This window comes from Chiroxiphia lanceolata, chromosome 10 (genome assembly GCF_009829145.1).
Source record: "Chiroxiphia lanceolata isolate bChiLan1 chromosome 10, bChiLan1.pri, whole genome shotgun sequence".
Classification (NCBI taxonomy): domain Eukaryota; kingdom Metazoa; phylum Chordata; class Aves; order Passeriformes; family Pipridae; genus Chiroxiphia; species Chiroxiphia lanceolata.
This window is the reverse complement of record NC_045646.1, coordinates 23,866,088-23,878,817: the sequence shown is the minus strand read 5'-3', so window position 1 is coordinate 23,878,817 and position 12,730 is coordinate 23,866,088. Positions and strand designations below refer to the sequence as shown.

The window sequence follows — 12,730 nt, the reverse complement described above, 5'->3', positions numbered from 1 at the left end:
CCTGCTCTGTGGAGCTTTGACCACAGAAATTCAAGGTCTTTGGGACAACTGCTTTTGATTACGTGCAGCAATTTTTAGAGATTTCATGCACTGTTATTTATGGAAACATGGATGGTATTTGGCCCTTAGTAAAATTATTATTACTTATTTTTAATGAACAAGAGTAGATTTCTCCATTTTTCCTCTTTTTATCTTCTGGCTGGGAGGACATCAGTAAAGCACTTGAACTTTTTGACACAATTCATCGCTATAAATAAAAATACACTTGTGGGTGAAATCAGGAAGTCAAACAGTCGTCAAGAGTTGACACCATGCCCAGGCACCTCAGTGATCTATCTCCCCTCACGGCGGCCTCTCCTCAGAAAGCCTGTTGATCTCTGTGCCGATGCAGGGAGACTGCTCCGAGCCTGGGGCTGCTGCACAGAAAGGCAGCGACTGCTGCTGCCACGTCATATACGCTCCGGGAGCTGGCTCCGGCTGCTCCAACACAAACCGCCTGGGCTGGGGATGCCAGCAGCAGCACCCTGGAAGGCAAGCAGGCTCGTGCCTAACAAGGCAGAGGTGGCTCATGCAAAAGCAGAGCTCTGGGAACCTGGGCAAACTGGAGCACCTCCAGACTTAGGGCACTTCTGCTTCCAGGCAGCAGCTGGAGTGCAAGGTGTTGTAATTTGGGACTCAGAGCCTGAGCCTCTGAACCTCGCTTGAGGTGATTTTCTGGTGCTTTTAGTCCCTTGTGTTTATCTCCCCAGTGCAAAACAGGCAGGCTCCTCGCAACGTTCTAACTTTACCCTGTCCAATTAACTCTGACATAAGTCCCACGATCCCCGGTGCTAGGGAACCAGAAGAGCATCACAGCTCCCAGCCTAGAGCATCTTACCAAGACACCAACATCCTTCTCCCTCAACTCCACCTCATTATCAGTTCAGTAGAGGCCCTCTGTGGGGACATGACACTTTGTGCCTACGGGACAACCGCACAGCCCTCTCCTGCTATCTCTACTAGTGCTGCTGCAGCCCCTGGGGTTGCCAGGTCATTATGGATTTCTGGCTTCTATCACAGCTTCCTCTCTGGGTTTGTTTAAGAGGGAATCTTCCCCACGTGTTTCTGTAGCTCTTCTTTTATTTGCAGCTGCAAGTGGTGGGAGGGAAGCCTGCCAGTCCCAGAAGTTACTGAAAGGCCTAAAGCATCTCACTGTGTGCTACCCTCAAATAACAATTTCTGCTGAAGGAAACCTGTCACAGGCTATTCTCCTTACAGGAAGATATTCCACAGGGAAAGAAGGGAGGGGAGGGGGAAGGAAGAGCTCACCTTTCCTCCTACATTTAGTAAGTACAGAAGTGTCCTGTGCATAGACAAAAACACATTTAGAGGGTGCCAGGAGGCTTATTTCAACCTGCTGCTCCTGCCAGCACATCAACCATCCACATCCCACCCCATCCCCCCCTTCTGCAGGGGCTCCTTGGGACCTGTTCTGTCTACTTACTTGTCCACAAATTCAATCTCCTATTAAAAAAATGAATAAATAAAAATACACTTGTCATGGAGATGTGTGCAAAATAGCTCCTCTATGAGTAAGGCACAGGAATTTTTGGTAGCTGACGGGAGTGGAGACAGAAGAAGGTACCCAACCTCTTGACAAACATTAAGCACTCTCCCATTGTTTGGCAGCATTACAACAGACCCTAGTTTCATGACTTGTGAAAACAACTGAAAAAGAAGCCTCCCAAAGAAAGCACCAAAGTGCAGCAGAAAGGGTGAAGGATTGGGCAGTGTGTAGTTTTCAAACTGGCACCTCATGTCACCAGTCTGACGGAGGACACAGAAACGGGACCAGCAAAAATATTAAACATGCACAGAGATAAAAGTAACACTGAACAGGTTTGGGGCTTGTTTTTTTTGGAGCATGTGTTCAACACCCATGTGAAAGCAAAGGCTGAGGAGTTAAGAAGCTTTCCATAATCATTCCCCTCCAGGATTCTTAGGGAAGGGAGAGGAAACTTCCAGCTCCTTAAACCACTGGAGTAATGACCACAAAAAGACTGGTCTTTCCTGGCACATTCACCCTCAGCTGAGCTGGGATTTTGCAAAGGATTTCTTCTAGCCTGTTCGTATTTTCTGTTGTTATAAGAGATTCCAATTTTTCCTGCCAGAAACTGCAAGCCTTATTTGGAAAGCAACCCAAGTATGCTCCAAAGAGTGTGTGCTGTGATTTTATTTCCTGTTAAATATAACTCCAGATTTCTAAAACTGTACAAATAAGCACCCTTTTTGTACCCTGGGTGCTTATCCCTCACACTGAAGTCAGAGAACACAACAGAAGAACTAACCCTGAAAGCATCCATTTCAGCACGTCCCTCGATAGCGGCACGAAGAGAAAAGGGCTCAGGGAATACTTTGCATCACACTAGAAAAAGAAGTGGAAGAGGATTCAGGATGCAGGGCACTTGTATGCCAAAGAGTACTGGGGTTCTCAGCCAAAGCAAGCAAAATGCATGTCTCAGCTCTAAAGCTATTGCTGTGGCTCACTCTTTCATCTTCCAATAAAATGTCTGCATTTCTACAGGAAAAATCTCTATTAAACTGAAGGGTCAAATGAGACAGATCTTCCTGCTAAGAGAATAAAAAAGACTTTCATCATAAGAAATTACCGAATGTGAGTCCACATTGTTCATGTCTCAGTGACTCTGAGACCAGTTTTTACTTATCTGCCATGAAGAGGGAAACTTCCAGGGATATGCAAATTAGACATCTATCTTCCCCATTCACACGCCAGCACCGGGAAGAAATTATTCCGTAGGCTAAATTCTTCCCCTTGGCTGTACTTAATGCAACCTCACCATCTTCAGAAGCCCACTGTAAATACCCAAGTAGAGAACTACAGACAGAAGGAAAAGTCTACCTGGGCCTAGACACTAATCCCAAATCCAACCATTTAGTGATGTTGTGAAGAAGGGAGGGTGGTAGAATGAAGCCGAGTGTTTGTCTCACATGGGACCTGGGAGGTATAAATAAAGGGTCCCAGGTGGGTGCAACACAACTTGCCTTTCTCCTGGTAAGGTTGTTTATTGAGGTTAACAGGTTGTTTATTGAGGTAACATTGTTTATGCAACCATCAGCTAGCAAAGAAGACACACACTGCCCTTCCTAGCCTATCACAGGGTGCTGGGGCACACAGAATAGGTAGAAAGAACAGGAGCAACTTACTGGTGTGGACAAGTGTGAACAAGGAGCTTCAGGCCTTCTGACCGCAGAAGGAGGAAAAGCTGCTGGTTTTACACAGGGACACTGTGAGAAAATGAGATTTAATGCAAAAAAACCAGTCAAGAGACTCAAGCTCTACTTAGATTTGCCGATTTAGTGAATTGGCCAGTGAAATCCTCTTGGTTGCCCTGGCTGTGCACACACAGCCTCTTGATTTACTCTGTGGACTCGTTATTTCATTTCAGGTTGTTTAGAATGCTGTGATCCTCGGATGCCAGGTGCTATGACAAAATAAATGCCTTTTCAGAGATGAGGAACAGAGTCAATAGACAGTTTAATGAATTCAATCCAAAAAGCAAAGCAAAAGGAAGCCACAGAGGACAGGTCAGAGTCTGCCCTTCCACTTTCACTGGGAGAGAAATCTGATTTAACATAAACTTAACTTTTCAAGGAGAAGGTGCAAAGGAGTAGAAACAAATTTCAGGTGCTTGGCCTTGGGGAGCCAATAAACACTTTCATGAGGAATAAACACGAGGGATAAAGTATCTTCCAGTTTCACAGTAAAGGAAAACATTGTCTTGACTCAAAAATGGAAAAAGAGATTCAGAAAACAAAGATTCCAAATACATTGCCTGGATCACAGAAATTCAGAATATCTGGCAACAGGCTTGAGGGCTGAGTCTCTCGGGCCTCTAGTCCAACCTCCTGCTCAAAACAGAGTCAGACCAGCGTGTTCAGGGCTTTCCTCACTCAGGTCTTGAAAACCTTCAGAGCTACACAAACTTTCTGTCCAACACCTGATTATCCTTACAGTGAAAAGAGGTTTCTTACTTGCAGTTAGAACCTTTAATTTCAATGTTGGCTCTTCATGATGATCTGAAGTTGCTTTTTAGTTTAAGTTACCAGCACACTGTGTGCTTATCATCCCCAGGTACTCTCAGAGTGGTGCTGCAGCACTGCTCTCTGTTCACAACCTACACTGCAGAAGAACAAAAATTTTATACGAGTAACGAGCTGAGAGGCACTTCCCAAAGCCTGCTAAGTATCCCAGTTACCTAAGAAGAGAGGATTTTGGAGATACTGTAGAACAGCAGGCACTATTTTCTTTCTGCTCTTCAAAAGGAAAACCTTTCACTTCACCCTCCTTTGGCTACTGGGTTGGAGTTCTTTTGTTTACCTTTCAGTGTCTCCTGTTCCCTCTCCAATGGCCACTGTGCTTTAAATGAACACGTGGCAACTTCTAATTTTTTTTTTTTTAAAGAGATGCTGCCAGCAGTTCTCATGCACTATACATCACCTAACTTGAAAAGGCAAGAGACTTGCAAGCCCTGAACTGACCTTTTTCCACAGTACATTTTCTAGATACATGACAGTTAAAGTTGATGTGTCCCTTAGCTCGACCCTGTCACTACACTCAATAAGAGCCTCCTCCAGGTACTCTGAAACTCAGGTTTTGCAGGGCAGAATTTAAGGACTTGCTTACAGCAGTGTATAAAGATGACAACAACCACTTCTTTTCATGTCAATTAGGTAAATATATACAGCAAATGAAAGAAAAAAAAGAGAATTTACAAACCAAATGAGACCTCCCTAATGCCATTTTTCAGGGGGCCAATGGAAAAACTGCAACTTAAGCAAAAGTGTAAACAGACATTTGGTTTTGTCTGCTTTGTCTGGCTTTCAGTTCTTCATAATCTTGCTTAGCTACTTTGAAACCAGGTATTGTACAGAAAAACCTAAGCAAAGTTGTTCAAGGCTCCTTGAAATAGTTTAAAGATTCCTCAGTTTCTAATGTTTGTTGGATAACGAAGACTCAAGAGAATGCTGAAGCCCCATTTCTATAAACTTTCTATGCACTCTGGTATGTTTTGCTCTGAGTTCCAGTTCCCCAAGTCACATGGCTTCACAAGACTCTCTAATTCTGTAAACTTTATTTTTCTTTATTTCTACCTTTCAGTTGCAACAAGCAGTTTGAAATCATGAACCAGATAAGATAGCATTATTATGACAAACAAAACCCTCAAAAGAGTAAATCCTGAAACTTGCAGGGAGGCTAGAGCTTTGTTTGGACAGGGGAGGAACTATTTCAAATTGAAAAAAAAAAAATAAATCTTCAGTTTGGCAATAATTCCTCTGAAAAGGCATTAAAGTAAATACCTGATTCCAACTGCCACTTTGGAAAAGCAATGCTGGGACCCTCACTATTTAAGCACTGCCTTCCCTTTGTCCTATTCATAGCACATGCAACAGGGGCTCAGCACATTCACAGACAAGCACTAATTCCTAATCTCTACTAGGCCAAGCAAAAGGCTCTTCATGTGTTAGACAGAATTACATCACAGTGATCTAAACTGACAGTGAAAAAACCAGACAGTCTTCCCTTCCAAATCTCCAAGGCCACTCTAAGCCTGCTATGAAAGAAGAGAGAGAGAGATAGCGAGAACTCAGAGTAAAACTATTTCCCCTAATTGTTACAAATAATATTATTTTACGCTTAAACCTTTTCATAACTGAATCGTTCCCAGTTCCACCCTGCTCATCTTTGGGCTGAACTGGGATGGTATGTGGGCCATTTTAGGTACAATTTTTTGGTTTGATACCTCATGTTGCCCACTCCTCCACTCACCTTGTTATTTTCTTTTGGATTAACAGAGTGGTGTCCTGAGCAAGAGGAGTTTTCAAATACAACAGAGAGGTTTCTCAAATTTGCAAGAACTTCTAACCTTCTGTAAATATTCATTGCTTGCTCTCATTTTACCCACAATTATGCAGCAAGCAGCAGAGCCCTCAACTCGGGATTTTAATTTCATGGAACTGTAAGAGCAGGTGTAGAACTTGACTTTTAAGTTTCCTCAATGCTTCACAGCCAGCCCTACTTTTAAGCAACAATCATATACCTACAACTTGCTATTCTCCAGACATTCCAAGGGTCCTTGTAAGACCAAACACCTAAATCCCAGCAGGCTGTATCAACTGCTGAAGCATTCATTTTGAAAACAAAGGCATATACACTAACAGGCCAACCATAATACATCCCCCACTCTCACCCTGCCTTCTCTGGGAGTTGTTCTTTTCAGCTTTCCTTTCAACTGCTCCAGCACAGGTTTACATTCAGCTTTATCACTTGCACAGAGATAACAGCAATCTTACTTTCTACTGTGCAATGGAAACAGCTGGGGCCTGGTTTGCAAAGAGCAGAGCCCTGCTCTCCTCTCTGGGAAGGGCAGGGGAGGTCAGGCAGCCTACACCACCTCCAGTGCCCACTGGAGACACATAAATGCCACCCAACTTCTGGGGAGAGCAGCAACAAGTCCATTTCAATTGCTCCTGTCCTCCTGCCCCACTGGGGTTTTCCCTGGCTTTGCCTCTGTCCCTGCCAATGGGGAAATCTTGGTCCCTGTTCCTGCTATACAGCTTGCCTTAGTCTTTGTTTGTCACTCATCTTTGGCAAGTGTCCAGTTTATTTTGTGAAACATCCAGTTTGATTCTCAGTGCCAGAAATGCAGAGACAGACAGAAACACAAGACCAGCAACAAGCAGAAGGAAACCAGCAAGTGGTGCTCCTGCTCCCTAACAGAACACTGGCCACCAAGGCAGTCTGTGTTCCTCTGAAAAAGGAGGTTGCTGACTTTTCAGACTGACTGCAAAACCTTTAAAATACCATTCAACCAAAACTAGCAGGGGTGGGGAAAAGGGACAGGGGAGTGATGCCCATGCTGCATGCCAATACCCTAAACCAAGCCTGATATTTCAATGATGTAAGAAGATTATTCCAGTTATCCAATCCCCGATGAAAAATATGCCAGAGGTTAGCTTTATGAAAATCAGCTATACCTGCCTCATGCTACTTATGGTGAGATATGATACTGTAACCCTCCTTTAAAACTAGAGTCCTGATACATACCTTACCCCCTGGCCTGTGTAGGGGTCAGATGGCACTTCATGGCCTTTGACAGGGATCTCAACAAGCAGCTATCACCTAACAACACAGGGAGAAAGCTGGGTCCTGCATCCTCCAAACGGACAGTAATAGCCAGAACACAACAGAGTTTCAAGTCCTTCCTCCTTAAAACCCAGTTTGTTACTGGGATGTTGCTAAATTCACAGCTACAGCACACAAGTATTGACTGTCATATCATCAGCACTCCCAGAAACTCTCATTCACAGGTATTTCTCATGCAGGTGAAAGGTGTGCTGTACACACAAGCTGTATGTGTGGATGCTTCTACCAGACAGGAATGTGTGCTGACATAAGTTTATAAGCAAGTCCTTTGTGGAAATCTGCTTCTTGGTTTTGCTTTGTTTGCTTGTTCTGGTGTTGGCTTTTTTTTTAGGGGGGTGGGGGTGGAGGGAGGGATGGGTGTGTTTCTTTTCTTCCATTAATGCTAAACAAATCTATCCATTCCGTCCCCAAACTTCTCCCAAATGGTTCTCTCTCTATTCACTGAAAGATCTTCAGCAAAGACAGCAAAACTGCTGCTGGAAAACAGTTCCAGACACTGTGCTGTAAGGGAATCTGGTACTACTTCCATTTTGCATCAACAAGTAAATCCATTTTATTTTGCAATTAAATTAAATGATGTCATTTAAGGGAGGTTGCATAAACATTACTGTGCTATTCAATCCCCTCAAAGGCAAAACTTTTCCTGTGATTCATCATTTCTTGGTGTCTTACAGCTACTGAACCAATCCCTTCCCTTCTTCCAGTGCTGTTTTTCCATTGAAGTTAAGCTCATTATGATTTCCTCTAACTGAGCCTTTTGTGGTCCATCTTTTCTCTCAGGTCTCTCCCTGCTTTTTTTCTGTCTGCTGCTTTGCAAGGGCCTCTTTTGTGCCTCTAGCTGGACACAGCTCCTTGCTCCAACCCCTGCTCCTCACAAAAGAGTAACATGCTTCCCGTGCTGCCTCAGCAACACAGCCAGCTCCCAGAGCCAGGCAGCTGTGGCCAAGGTCAGCCCTCTGCACCCGCAGGAAGTACTTCAGGGCACTTAAGTTACTTACCCGCTAATGTATCTAGTAACGATTTGCAAAATATTACTAGATATTTTCGAGGCTTGAAAGATCTACCAGATGCATGATTCAACAACATCAAACCAGTTGTGAGAGACAAATGATGTCTACCAGCAGGATCAAAGAAAAGTATCTGTATTATATAGCAGCAGCTAAAAAGGATCCCCGTATTTCTGTGAGATTGCTGGGAAAATACCAGAGCTTGTGTAGGTAGAAACACCAAAGACCACCTAAATGAAGTAAAAATGAACCATTTCAGCTTTAATATAAGTTTCTTATCAAACAAAATAAACCCAGCACACTCATCACTGCCCGACTACTTCTTGTTATAATTAAAACCTTAAACACATAAAGCCTCCAGCAACTCAGTCTTCTATACACATAAAATATGTTCAATAAAGAAGCCTTTCCCCCCTTGCTTTGGCTGGAAATTGTCCTGCTCATTTATTGACACACCTTTTTTCAAAATGACTCTCTGATTCCCTTTCACTGAAGTCACATCATGAGAGCTAAGGGGCAACATGAGTTCATGGAAGGAAGATGGGGAAAAAGGTCACTAGAATCATTAGGCATGCAGGACTTTTCCATCTAAGATGGGAATGCAAATCACAAGATTTTAATAGTAGATTTTTAGGACATAAACAGTCTTTCTTTTAAAGCTAAAGGACAGATAAATATAAAGCCACACGCTGAAATTTTTCAGGTGTAATCCCACATCCAGGATAAACCTGTAATCCAGAATTATTATTCTAAAACTAGAAAATTCTAAAATAGAAAGAGCTCTTGAAACAAGCCCTAGATTCTTGCCTTAATGACCAGCCTAGCACGAGCACCTGGGGGCCAGAGACCAGCTCCTGGTGTCCCCTGAGTCCTCTGCAATCCCTTCCCCATAGAGGCCCTGCTGCCCAGGGCCCTCCCTCCCACTGCAAAAGCACACAGCCCACAGTCAACACCACAGCCCCCTGGCAACACAGACTCTGCAGGAATGCTTCTAGACCAAACACCCAGAAAAAACAGTAGGTAAAATAAAGCCCACCAAGCTACACAACAGCATTCTCCTTTCAAGAGTCAGGTAATTAGGAAGAGAGGCCTAATCCTGCATCTGGGTTTTACTTTCTATCTCTTCTTTATCTGTTTTCATATTTTAATACAAATAACACCTACCTACTTCTTGCGCAGACCCACATTGCAAAAGTTCTGTAGGCTCTGGGCCTCTCAGTAACGTGCTCCTGGACAAGGCAGACTCATTACCTCCTGGATGAACACGCCTTTCTCAGCCTGCCTTAAAAATCCCCATTGCAACTTCATCAGTGGTGCACAGAATCCAGAATCACAGACTGTTTGGAGTTGGGAGGGACCTTAAACACCACCCAGTTCCACCCCCTTCCACTAGACCAGGTTGTGCCAAGCCCCATCCAACCTGGCCTTGAACACTTCCCAGGATGGGGCAGCCACAACTACTCTGTGTATCTTGGTCAAGACTGTAACAGCATTGCCATAAGGGTTCAAAACACCCATGGGGGACACCTGACAGTTTTGCCATTTCACTTTAAGTTTTATTTTATAAGCTCCACACAGGATAGGCCTGAGGGTTTCCTTCTGTAGAATTCTTGAATACAAAACAAAGTTGAATTGCTGTCAAACGACTTTTTTTAAAAGAGAAAAAACATCTTCACAGAAATCTGATACTCTACAGAAATCCATGGCTGAAATTGCCAAAATCCTCCCAGTAAATGAACCATTCATTCATCAGGGGAGGTTTTGACTGGATATTGTGAAAGATTTCTTTCCTGAAGGAGTGGTCAGGCACTGGCATAGGCTGCCCATCAGTCACCATCCCTGGAAGTGTTCAAGAGATGTGTGGATGAGGCACCTGGGAACATGGGTTAGTGGTGAACACAGCAGTGCTGGGTTAATGGTTGGACTTTTCCATCCTAAATGATTCTATGATTCTTACCACACACCCATGTTCAGTTTGAACGCTCTGGACTGGTCCCAGTGCCACTGCTGACTATTCTGACCATCTGACTGGTAGTGATTGGGTGAATTACCCAAATTTTCTTAAGTCCATTTGTACCAGCTCAGTAAGCTTCTATATACTAAGAGAAGACTATGTTTTGGGAGAGGCTTTATCACCTGAAATACTGTAACCAGTAAAACATCCCAATTTCCTTCAAAAAGGTGCAAACTGCACAAGCTGACTTGTCTGGGATGGCTCTCACTCAGATAACAGCTACGAAAGCCAATGTCACAGAGCTCTGTTCTAACAGACAATACTGCCTTCAGAGGCAGCCTAATGTCAATGGAAAAGATCAGCTACTTGACTAGGAACTGCCCTTACCTAGAAAAACCAAGTTACTATTGTTACCATTATGCTACGCAACATAACGACAATGCTATGATCCAATTCCAGTTGAAGGGAAAAGTAAGGAACATAACCTTTAAAATCATAAGAAGGAATGTCATATTTTTTCTCCTTTTCGAGTAAAACTGGGGGAGACCAGAGAAAGGAGACAATAAGAAATCAACTTAACTTGCAAGAAAGGAGACAGGAGTATGTGTCACACTACCAGGAGTGAAAACAGCAGCATGATTTATAAAGGATAAACATGGAACAATCTTTAACAGCTTCTCAGAAGCTACTCAGAAAACTTGCTTTGAGAATGATCTGGGCTTCCTGTACTTTGCCACAATGGCAAAGCTCAGGCTGGTTGGTTACACTGCACCTGCAACTCCAGTTACACAATGCCAGGGACTGTTACCTCCACATCTAGTGGGAGCTTTTCCTATGCCTGTCATTTTGATCCGTGGAAAACTATACTACTGTGGACTTTAATGAAAAAGGTTGGGATTTTCTTTTGGTGGATGGCTGTGTCTATGATTTGGGCCATGCTGTATGAAAATCCATGTACAAACAGGAAGACTGTTTTTTTCTAACAGCTTAAATCTAAACAAGCAAAGGGTTAGAGAACAGGGAGCTTTAGTAGTCACACAGCTACATATTAGGTTACTGCTTCCTTTCCTGCCTCACCTTTGATGTATATTCCTCTACCACAGGGAGGGATATCCAACCCACCTATGAAACAATACATGAAATACCACTTCCAAGTCAGGTTTGGGGGGGAAAAGAAAATAAACCCAAATGACACTACTATCTGTCTTCTAACTGAAGACAGTTGTCTAGCATTTGGATAGCCACAGTAGGAAAAATGGAGACTCAATCATGAGGCAGCAGCTTTGCTTGTCTTACAGAACAGAAATCATGCGATAAACAACACAGCACATATCAGTGTGCAGATTTTCTCTGTCATTACACAACAGCATAGGAAAATTCCTTCAAACTCCTTGGCACTGAATGTCACTAATCTTCACTTCCCAGACACAGAGTTAAAAATCTGGATTCGAATACTAAACTTAGAACTGTGAATTCAAGGCCCTTGGCTCACCAGTTACAAGTGAACTGCTGTCTCTATTACCAACATTTCCAGCATGATCTGCTCTCTTGCTTCTCTTTTAGTGGAAAGACCTATTCATGCCAATTGGGAATCCTCCCCTACTGTCTGGGGAAGGCCAGCATAGGAAGCGTTACTTATCATGTGTCACATTGCTCCAGCTATAGCTCAAGAATCATCAACGCCCCGTGCTTAACCCTCTTCGGCGCTGCTGGATCATCCTGGTCTATAAATAACCCCCAATAAGGGCTGCAGTCCTAGAGAGCAGGTCAGCAGAGGCAGAATTTCGCCTCTATCATGCAGAGGCGGCTGGTGCTACCTGCAGTGCCACAGGTGAGGCCAAAACCCTCCCGCAGCGCGGCCCATGGCGCAGCCTCAGGTTTCGGGCCCACGGGCGGTGGGAAAGGACACTACAGCACTCTGAGAGCCCACAGCAGTCCGGCACAGGGCCGCCACCGGCCGAAGGAGAGGGGAAGGCGACCGCCTCCCCAGCCACATCCCCTCAATGGCGGGGCAGGCCCACCCGCCACAGGGAAGGGAAGCGGGACATGACTCATGGCTTTTGTCGCTCCTGGCTGGCCCCGGAGCGCTCCCCGCCGCCGAGGCGGCGCTGGCAGCGGAGCGGGGCCTCGGGTGGCGGAGCGGGTCCCTGGGCGGCCCCCGCGCCCCGGCCCGGCCCGGCGCGGTGCAGGGGGCGCCGGCGGCACGTGGCCCGCGGTGCGCCAATGGGAGCGGCCGCGACCATAGAGCGGGGCCGGGCGCCCGCCAGACATCCCGCCCGCAGCCCGTCTCGCTGGTGCCGCCATCTTGCTGCAGGCGGCGGAACGCGTCCGGCCGCAGCGCCGGTCCCGCGCCCTCCTCCCGCTTACCTGAGGCGCTCCCGCCCCCGCCCTCCCGCGCGGCCGGCGCCGGGCCCGGCGTTACCTCTGGTCGGCCCGCAGCGAAGCCTATGCTGGGTACAAGGCCGAGGGCCCGGCCGCCATCTTGGTGCAGCAGAGGGATGTGCGTGACCTACAACATGCGGGCGGCCCCGCCCCGTCCCCGCGGGTTGCTATGGCGATGGGGCC

The 12,730-nt window shown here is 45.5% G+C and overlaps 1 protein-coding gene across 2 annotated transcripts in view; it reads right to left on the bottom strand.

Annotated features, from left to right (window-relative positions):
* Positions 1–12,706, bottom strand: part of HDLBP (high density lipoprotein binding protein) — a 39,029-nt gene extending 26,323 nt beyond the window's left edge. The window contains exon 1 of one of the 2 annotated variants that reach the window (XM_032697514.1): positions 12,588–12,706. The gene's annotated coding sequence lies outside the window, so the exon portion shown is untranslated. Of the gene's footprint in view, positions 1–12,532 lie in introns of both variants that reach the window. The other variant, XM_032697517.1, reaches the window with a different exon arrangement.
* Between the last annotated feature and the right edge of the window lie 24 nt (positions 12,707–12,730).